The sequence below is a fragment of the Protomyctophum bolini genome, assembly GCF_963924005.1.
Source record: "Protomyctophum bolini genome assembly, chromosome: 19".
Classification (NCBI taxonomy): Eukaryota; Metazoa; Chordata; class Actinopteri; order Myctophiformes; family Myctophidae; genus Protomyctophum; species Protomyctophum bolini.
This window is the reverse complement of record NC_137880.1, coordinates 27,000,195-27,010,709: the sequence shown is the minus strand read 5'-3', so window position 1 is coordinate 27,010,709 and position 10,515 is coordinate 27,000,195. Positions and strand designations below refer to the sequence as shown.

The 10,515-nt window shown below is 45.8% G+C and overlaps 1 protein-coding gene across 1 annotated transcript in view; it reads right to left on the bottom strand.

Annotated features, from left to right (window-relative positions):
- Positions 1 to 10,446, bottom strand: part of LOC308334459 (tyrosine-protein phosphatase non-receptor type 14-like) — a 51,541-nt gene extending 41,095 nt beyond the window's left edge. Inside the window, exon 1 of the mRNA XM_080791219.1 lies at positions 9,964 to 10,446. The gene's annotated coding sequence lies outside the window, so the exon portion shown is untranslated. The remainder of the gene's footprint in view (positions 1 to 9,963) is intronic.
- Positions 10,447 to 10,515: the final 69 nt, after the last annotated feature.

The window sequence follows — 10,515 nt, the reverse complement described above, 5'->3', positions numbered from 1 at the left end:
TGGGAAGGCATTTGTTTTTCATTTTCAATGCAGCAGGCTGGGCCTATACGTGAAACCATTCTCAGCCCCTCCAACCCTGGCCGTGGTCCAGTGGATGGTGGACAGCTGTGGGTGTCTCTCTGTGGCGACGTGCCAGCTAGGGTCTGAAGGAGAGAGAAAGACCTTTTTCTCCCCTCCCTCTCAAGCCTGTACGTTGTGTTGGCTTATCGAGTTCTCTCGTAGCGTTTGCAAGTCACCTCAGCTAGACAAAGGATGCTTCTGACATCCCATAATATGTGAACATACTCTACTCATCTTTTCCTTGTAATTTATAGCTGAATGCCAATTTTGGTGTCAAATTTGGTGCCAATCTTTTTTGTGTTGTTGTTGTTGCAGAGGCGGGGTTGTTTCAAACCCCAGTTAAGCCTAACGCTAACAAGTTAACAGTTGACAAAAGGATAAAGCTAGTAGAGTCCAGTGCAGCTCAACGTTCCCTTTCCCTGACACCCGTGATGTTTTCACCTTGCTGCCTCCTCTGGTGGGGATAATCAATACAGGGTCATCTCTATCATTGACATTTACAAACCAAAACATGCTGTGACAAACAGCACTACCAGCTAGTGTAACAGAACATACCCACTGACTGACAGAGCCCCACCAGAGACACAGTTAAATTAACACTGAGGACTTTGCTGTGCATCACCATACTCCATAGACGTGAAAACACAAGCAGTCCACAAAACGGCACCACAAGCCCAAGAGTTGCTGAATAGGTGGTGTGTGTGTGTGTGTGTGTGTGTGTGTGTGTGTGTATGCAACTATGCATGCCTGCGTGTGTGTGGGTGTGTGTTCTCCCCAAGCAGTCCTAGTGCTTCGCTCCATTCACAGCCACACAATAGCGGTAACAAAACAGCACTTTGTCACCTACTGTTAAAACCATTAGACGCAGGCCACCGAGAGCTGAGGACGCTGAGGACGCAAGTGTAGCGTGTGTAACTCAATCAATCTGATCTCTGTTGCTTGTCTTTCTCTCTCAACTCCCCCCCCCCCCCCCCAACACACACACACACACACACACACACACACACACACACACACACACCATCCTCTCCTGCCCCCTAGTCCCTCTCTCTCGTTACACATGAGCACTGTAGCAAAACAAACGGGTTAAGTGCTTTACAGCCCGTAGCTGTTCTTCCTCTAGTGTTCCTCTTTTTACCACATGGTCAACATTCCTCACTAGCCCTGGCTCATAAAATATTTGCAAATATTGCCCACAACATTTGGCTACGCCAAGCACCTACCAACAAACACCGGGAATTAGCAAATACTTTTTTCTTTTTTTAACACTTTGATACGCCAAAAATAGCAGATCTAACTAGCTCTCAAACAGGTTACGACGCGTTGTATTGCGTTGTGTGTTTGCACATCAGCTATTTTTGGAGAAGATATTTGTTGTGGAGGGGGGGGGGGGAGCATACCAAGCGCAGTTGCAACTCTTTTTACTAATATGTAAGACGTCAGAGGGTTAGTGGTTACTTTCTACAAGCTCCTCGTTTGTCTCACTGGTTTATCATGGAAGCAGACAGCTCAGCACTCAGCAGTAGTGAGACCGTTTGGGAGGAAATGAGGCCTTGATGTGACTCCAGAGAGCAGGCTATGAGGCCATACTGACACAGCCTGTCAAAGCAGCAGCACTGATTATGAGGTAAGATTTTAGTCCCCTTAAACACTTAAACCCCATATAATATATTTTGTTGGCCGGGGTCACGCCAGGGTCTACTCTATACATTATTTTTTCCACCTCTACCAAAATCCATTTGCCGAACATACAAGCGGTCTACAAGCTCACAACATTGCCTATTTTCACAGAATATTTGTGTATTTGTGACATGCCCAGAATAGACTCTCTCATATTCTGGGAGACACAGAATTAGTTGGACAATGGACATCACTGGCTAAACTGTGTTTAGTTTATCCTCAGTGTTCATTTGTAACACCAAGAGTTCCATTAGTACTCTCTCAGCGTTAAATGAACACTGATCATTTTACTGTGTTGTTTTCTTTTCAGGGGACTTGAAAATGGGACACTGCAAAGAATTTGTACTTGAGCAAAACAAAAACAGGCTTTGTTCTTATGTGGTGCTGGGTAGAGGAGACACTATACTAGTAGAGACGATAAGCTCACGCGTAGCTACGCTTGCCTTGTGTGCGCGACACGAAAGCATCCATGTAGCCTACACACAGGCACACGTGCACAAACAGCGCTCTGTCATGCTGCCTGTAGGGGTTGGTTGGCACTTTGGACAACACTCCATCAAGACCCCCTTTGTTACCCGACACTCTTCACATGTGCGTTATTGTCTCACTCAAAATACTATGTGTGAGTGTGTGTGTTCATAGACACATCCAGAGCATTACTGGTGTTGCATTCTTCAAAAAGAATAGACAGTCTACTTCAATTCAAAGCAAATTAAACAGCGCACACACACACACACGACTGTTAATAAGTATTCAATCAATCAATCAAACCAGTGTGCCTCTTACAAGCACGGTGACTTTGCATCACTCTTCATTCTCTCTCTCTCTCTCTGACACACATGCATTCCTCCTGTGGTCAGGGAGAGGACAGAGACACCCACGCGCGCGCACACACACACACACACACACACACACACACACACACACACACACACACACACACATGCACACATGCTCTGTGTGTGAGAGGGGAGGGGGTCCCAATAGCACTAGCTCTGTGTTCACAGTTCATTTAACTCTGAAAGTGAGCAAATGGAACACTTTACACACATTTTCAGGATTTTACAGTAATAGAATAAAATCCTCTTGGTACATTTATATAGTGCCTTTATCCACGGCACTTTACAGAGATTGTGCATTACATGCACAATCCGATGGCTGAGGAAACCATGCAAGGCACCAACAAGCACATCAGGAGCAGTGTCTTGCTCAAGGAGACTTCAACACTAACTCTGAGGGAGCCCGGGTTCGAACTGGCAGTCTTGAGCCAACACCTCCCCTTTTATGGTACTTATATGACTGTCTCGTCACTGAAGTACACACGTGAGTGCTGACTTTGTTTACAAACGATTCTTGGCACACACACACTCACCATGCTATACCTTTCAGTATGTGAGGAGCGACAAATTCCGTACAATGGTTAACCCATTTAGACCCGAGGTAGATTTTTTTTTTAATCTTTTAAATCCTAAAAGTTTTCAGAAAAATATCAGTGGTGCTCATTCTTTTTCATGTGAAGAACCCCCAGAATTATCTGTATATTTGGCCGCGAAATATGATGTTCCAGGGCCCCCACCAGAAGCAAAGATTTGAGTTAAAAACGTTTGCTCTGAAAGAATATATATTAAAAAAATAGCAGATCTACAAGCTTGTAGCACGGCCCTCTGTGCTATTTTTCAATAGCTAAAGTATAACATGATGCTGAAAACAACAAAACACCCGTCCAGAATGGGTTAACTTCATACAGTAAGTTACAGTACAGTACATGTGTGAAAGATGCCTGGCACAATATATAATCGTGCACGCTTGCAAAGAGAGGATCAACCCATGTGTTTTATTATGTGTAGAGCTTGTGCCGTATTGACGGTTTATGGGACACACGGATGCCAACATTCCAGCCTGGCTGGCATGGATATCCAAACACTGTCGCTTTAACGCAGAGAGAAGGAAGAGATCAAAGACGGGCACATCCAGTGACACAGGCCAGAGACCCATTTTCCAAACTGGAAAAGATGTGATTCTGTCGACTCATCCCGTCGCACAGGAAACAGAAGCTTGATGTCATGGAGAGAGAGTAGGACCAAACTACGAGCGCAGGGGGACATGTGTATGTTTGTGTGTGCAGTGGAGGACAAAGTGGGTCTACTCAACCACAGTTTTTATTTATTCCTTTTATATGTATATTTTTATCCCACGATTTTCATCACCCAGTGTACAATCGTCTAATCTAATGTAATCCTGAGCAACCGACCTCATGCTCCCTTCTATGCATGAGGAGTCCAAGCCGCTTCTTTTCACCTGACAGTGGAGCATCAAGGAACACGTTATTCCATTTCCAACCAATTCCTTTCAGGGCGTCCCGGCTAGCCAGGGGAGGCAGTATAGAGACCAGGATTACTGCATGTTTTCGTGAGGGGACCTACCCTAGGGCAGGTGTTCTAAACATGTGGGTCGCGGCCCCTCGGGGGGAGTCGCCAAGGTTATTTTTGCAGTCAGTTTGTATTGGTGGTGGGGAGGGGGGCGCGAGACATGGCCAAAGCACATGCAACATGCAAACTACACACAGAAAGGCCCTTTTGCCAACCCCACCTAGGAGAGAACACGACACCCAGCGGGGGAAAAACCCCAGCACATTCTAGCTGTGAGGTGACAGCGCTACTTAAAACCTCAACTCCAGGTCTTTAGTCAAAATGTCTACTGGTCAGAGAATTCCACACCCACAATGCAAATTAATTTGTGCCCATGGGGCGCATAACTTTGTGCGCCCTAGGTGACCAAGTGCCGTCCACACCTGTACTTTGTGGCCGTCTGTCTGTCTGTCTTTACCTCTGTGTTTACAACCCAGCTGGCCCCTTGGTGGCTCTCTCTCCCTGTACTTTCCCTACCTCTCTCTATCCTTGATCTAATTCACCTCTCTCTCTCTCTTTCTCTCTTATTCACAGAGAAAGAACAACAACAACACTGTCAGTGGCCAAAGACACACCGCTGTCTGCCGTCGTTCAAAATGTACGGTTTGATTTGTGTGTGTGTCTCACTCGGACACGGAGAAACAACAACAACACAACGGACGTGCAGGCATTAGACGTGAGCGTACGCGTGCAAACTTATACTGGTATTGGTGTGCTTTTAAGAAAAGAATACTTATATTTATATTTGCAGCAAGTACAGTACTCAATTGAATGTACTTCGTTAATGTCCAGTGTCCACCATTGTTTGTGTGTGTGCAGGATAAGTTCATGTGTATGAGACTATGCGTGAGGCAATACAGGGTGGTAAACTGCCACCTTCCCACAGTTAGTGGGCAACAGAATGGGAAAATAACTAGCAAGATAAGCGAAGATAGATAGAAGTCGAGAGACCTGCGGGAAAGAAGGGATGTTGACACCGCTGGTTCTCTCTCAGGCTCTTATCATGTTGGTACAGTTGGACAGGGGAAAGAGGGAGGGGGGGCAGGGGATGATGAGAACGAGGGGCGGATGGAGAGAATGGGTGAATAAACATGGGCGGCGGTGAGGTTGATAGTGGAGTCGCGCCACCTCAACAACAGCAGAACCCCTGGCCTGGGACAGGCAGCCCACGGCCACCAGCTCTGTTACAGCAAGAGAGAAAGAAAAAACAGTGTGCTGTGCTTCACATTTTCCATACCCCCGCCCCCCATCCCCCTCCCGGAACCACATCACACAAACGCACACACACACACATACACACACTCACGCAATGCACTGTAGTGACTGTACTACTTACCCTCGGCCACCAAAAGCCACCGACTCTGCTTTCTAATGCTGAACCCTCAGGCAGTAACACAGGGACTTCAATAAGCACTGGCTTTTATGGAACAGTCACAGGAGCAACGCATTTGGTTTGGCTGTCATTTAGGGCAGGCTAATCTCCCCAGATTGGTTTTTTTCTTCTGTGACGTGTACTAACTAGACATACTGTAAATTCACATATTTTCACCACCGCAGGGCTCTGAGGCGGCTCACTTGGCTGTTATCCATGTGATGTTCTTTCACAAACATTAAAACAATGTTACGGTGATGCATTCACCATAACCCTCTGAGATTGAAGGGAATATATTGCACTGCACACTATACCATTCCATCCATTTGCTTTGCTCAGTACTACTTGCTCAGTCCTACTTCAAAACAATGTTTTCAGCAAACATCAACCATTCACCTGTGTGTGTGTGTGTGTGTGTGTGTGTGTGTGTGTGTGGGGGGGGGGGGTAGCCACACGTGAGCATAGCAGCGTGCCTGTGTTGTTGGGTTGAGCAAATGGAGGGGGCTGACCTGTTGCGAGGGCGGGCTGAGGAGTGATTGACAGCTCACCTATAGCACCTGGTAGGAGCCTGGGGTAGAGTGTGGGAGAGCGGGGCAGGTTGGGACACGCTCACTCTCCTCTGTTGTTGTCTGCTAGACTGACAAAGAGCACTGCTCACAAAATGCAAAGATCTCAAAACAGCCATGATCTGCATTCTGCATACATTATTTTACAACAATACCACATGATTGCATTATTGCTTACAGGTAACATTACTAAGCTTCCAAATCACTCTCCGTTTGTGTTGGGGAAGTTGTGTGAAATGTCACAAGAGTCACACTTTGAAGGGGGTTATGAATGTCTCTGCCTTATTTTATACAATAAACAAACGTCTTCTTCCCTTGTCATATGGCAGGAGCAATTGCCCAAAATGACAGAAAGGTATGCCCTACTTTTCCTCTTAAAGTTGTAATCAAAAGTCAGAACATTATAATTAAGCAACAGCGGACTACAATAACATTTCCGCCTTGCCTCTCTTCTCACTTTACATGTTTCAATCTTTCACATTTTGCCTCAAGATATGCAGGCTTATGCAGCGGTCACACACAGTAAGCTGATATACAGTATACTGTAATATGCCACCATCAGACTACACCAAAGTAGCTGAGGCTATTGAAGCTATTCAAATAACGTTCATCCTACAAACAAATATTGTAATGTTAAACTAATCAGATTGAAGCTTACGTATGATTCATGATAACTAGTCTTTATGTATCGCCATGTTTTGTTCTTGCTTAATGTAAATGCCTAAATTGTAAATTGAAACAGCCTCCAGTCCTGCGGTGCAGCGGGACACTAAATGGTATAAAGCACCTTTATCCAAGGCGCTTTACTAATGCACATTCACCCATTCACACACCGATGGCAGCGGATACCATGCAAGGCACCAACCAGCACATCAGGAGCAATTTGGGGTTCAGAGTCTTGCTCAAGGACACTTCGACACTAACTCTGGGGGAGCCCGGGTTCGAACTGGCAACCTTGCAGTTACCATCCAGCCACTCTACCACTGAGTCACCGCCGCCCCTACTATCACACAACAAAGTATAACATACTTAAACCACATGACCGTCCATATACGGTAATGGTTCTCAAAGTGGGGTCCAGGGACCCATCTGGGTTCTTTGAGGGGGTTCTATCTAAATGGATGGGTCTGTAACCAAATGGTCCCTTGCAGGTCCATTTGTACACTCTCAAGAGTTATGGGGGTCCTTGGAATGGAACTGAGAACAACTGGGCTACAGTGATGGGGAGTAGACTACAGGCAAGTTGCTGGCTTTCTCATAGAGGCCTCCCCTCTTGGGGGGCACACTTTAGTCCGACATCACGTTAGTCCGACTACGTGGCCGGTTGAGACTCACCCGTGGCTTCCGCGTGCAGTTTGGGGATAGGGTTAGTATGGGGCTCTATGGTTAGGGTTTGGGGATAGGGTTAGTATGGAGCTCTATGGTTAGAGTTAGGGGATAGGGTTAGTATGGGGCTCTATGGTTAGGGTTTGGGGATAGGGTTAGTATGGAGCTCTATGGTTAGAGTTAGGGGATAGGGTTAGTATGGGGCTCTATGGTTAGGGTTTGGGGATAGGGTTAGTATGGGGCTCTATGGTTAGAGTTAGGGGATAGGGTTAGTATGGGCTCTATGGTTAGAGTTAGGGGATAGGGTTAGTATGGGCTCTATGGTTAGGGTATAGGGTTAGTATGGGGCTCTATGGTTAGGGTATAGGGTTAGTATGGGGCTCTATGGTTAGGGTATAGGGTTAGTATGGGGCTCTATGGTTAGGGTTAGTATGGGGCTCTATGGTTAGAGTTAGGGGATAGGGTTAGTATGGGGCTCTATGGTTAGGGTTAGGGGATAGGGTTAGTATGGGGCTCTATGGTTAGAGTTAGGGTATAGGGTTAGTATGGGCTCTATGGTTAGGGTATAGGGTTAGTATGGGGCTCTAGGGTTAGGGTTAGTATGGGGCTCTATGGTTAGAGTTAGGGGATAGGGTTAGTATGGGGCTCTATGGTTAGAGTTAGGGGATAGGGTTAGTATGGGCTCTATGGTCGGAATATTGGGTAGTCGGATTATTGGGACGTAAGACTAACACTGTTACGCTACGCACCCCACTCACTAATTTATGCTTTGTTGCCTGTTGCTCACTGAAACTCACTCATTTCCACGCCATTGTGTCGAAGCATAAATTAGGCTTTTACTTGTTGTCTCCTTCAACTTCTTTACAGTGTTTTAAAGCTGCTGTATGCTCCCCAGCCACTTGCTCTGGCACTATAATTTACACAGCATGCCTCTGAGCTTATAAAGACAGCCAGATGTTTGTGTGTGTGTGTGTGTGTGTGTGTGTGTGTGTACAAGGCGGCCTATGCGCCTCCTGCAGCAATGCTATATTTGCCTTTACGTATACTCTCCCCGTTTACAATGATGGTGTTAATCCTATAGGTGCATGTCCAAACATATATTTACACACTCACGCGCGCACAAACGCTGTCGCGCAGTGTGTGAGCAGACCAAACAGATCAGCAGCAATGTGCTAATGTCATCATTTAGGTGGCAGTGGCAGGCACAGCAGAGGTGAGTGGACAACTACTGTTAACTGTAGACCAGCAAAAACATCATCTAGCCTAAACCTGCTTACTGTAATGTGTAGCAGGCAGGCCTATCTAGATACCCAAGTCCTTGAGTTCAACGTGCACCACACTGCATTTCTAGCACATTTAACAAGTTAAATGAAACTTGTGTGTGTTCACTTAAAACGCGTATTCGTGTATTTTCAGCATAATTAAATCCATGTGCAACTCTACCTAGATTAGGAAATCCCTACACATAGGCCACCAAAACTGAACCAATAGTGATCGAGTGTTATCATTATAATATAAGACTAGTAAAAGAATGTTGCATATTAAAAGTAGGCCTACCTCAGTATTAATTTATCAGTATAGGCCTACAGAACAGATTTAACCAAATCGACAGCTGGGTAATATAGCTACATGTCTAAGCCTGCACTTTAAATATACATGTTCACAGTTAAAGCTGCAATCCGGAACTTATTTTAATGAATAATAAAAATGTAATTTTCATCATTCTGTAAGGACGAGCGGACATAGTGGAGAGTGGTGGAAATGTGGTCTCATATGCGGGAGACCCGGGTTAGAATCCCGCGTACAGTTATGGATTGATTTGACAATCTAGCAATTAGCTATAGGCCTACTACTAGTGGTTCTCAACATGTGGATCAGGACCCCCAGGATGGGATCCCACCCCACGTCATTTTTGGGGGTCCCCAGGTGAAGAACTTTTGAATAGGCTAGCTCAAAAAAGAAAGAAAAGACCATCAGGCCTACTGAATCAAAAGTGCAAACTACACTATAAACACATGTAGGCTACTTTAATACATGCCAAATAGTCAAATAACATACCGGTAAAAAGGGGCATACATTGTGAAAATGGTCGACCTAGCTCACAGTCACAAATAATCATCGCTTATCTGTGGAACCAAGTCAAACTAAATGTAATGCCTCAAAACCTACATTCCAAGTGCTTGTTAGGGTTTGTTTGGGGGTCCCCAGTTTAAGGGGGGGAGGGGGGGTCACGACCTAAGAAAGTTGAGAACCACTGGTCTAGCTATGATACAAGCGCAACCCCAGCCGCAGAGTCTAGACCCCCGTCACCCCTAATGTTGGCGTCTGCTTGGGCAGAAGGTGCCCTACTACGTGGACAAGCAGCGCATATGGCCTGCCTGCTGCTGCTCATTGAGACTCTATCGCTGCAGCGCAGCCACTCGACTACAAAGTTTTTTGGGGGATAGGCTGGAAACTATTTACACACAGCCAAATATATGCTAAAACAGAGCTCAAAACGCCATTGTTGTAGGTCGACTAGAACAAAAACAAAACAAAAAAGCACACCCACCCTTGATTCTGCGCTACATGACGATTTGTGGCGTTCACTTTTAAAATCCTTCGACGAAGAGTTCGACAGAGGTGAACTTCAAAAATCCTTTAAACGGCGATAATCCTCAAACTGTGTTTTACTTCGCGCTTCCATGCGTCAAAAAACGATCTTCAGTCATTCAGGCGAAAAATAGACAGAGACTTGTGTAAAAACTTAACGGCTCCAAAGAGAACTGCTTCTACACAGACAACCTAAACAGTCACCAAATATTCCGAACTTGAGTGAGTATTTTTTTTTAAACGACGTGTTGCTCATTCTTTGGGACCCTCGGTGTGTTGTTGCTGTGTGCCCCCCTGGTCGACCACTCTGGTACAACGTAGGTCCAGATGTCTGTGTCCCGTCCCTTCTCTCTCCTGACATCAGAATGGAGGAATGCTAGGAATGCAGGGCTAACGGGAGAAGTGGCGGCTCCTCGTTTAATGGTTTTAGACGGGAGAGAGAGGTGACTAAACGGCAAACAAAGAAGGAGGTCCCCTCAGATATTTATGTCCTTTTGGCCATGGATGAATT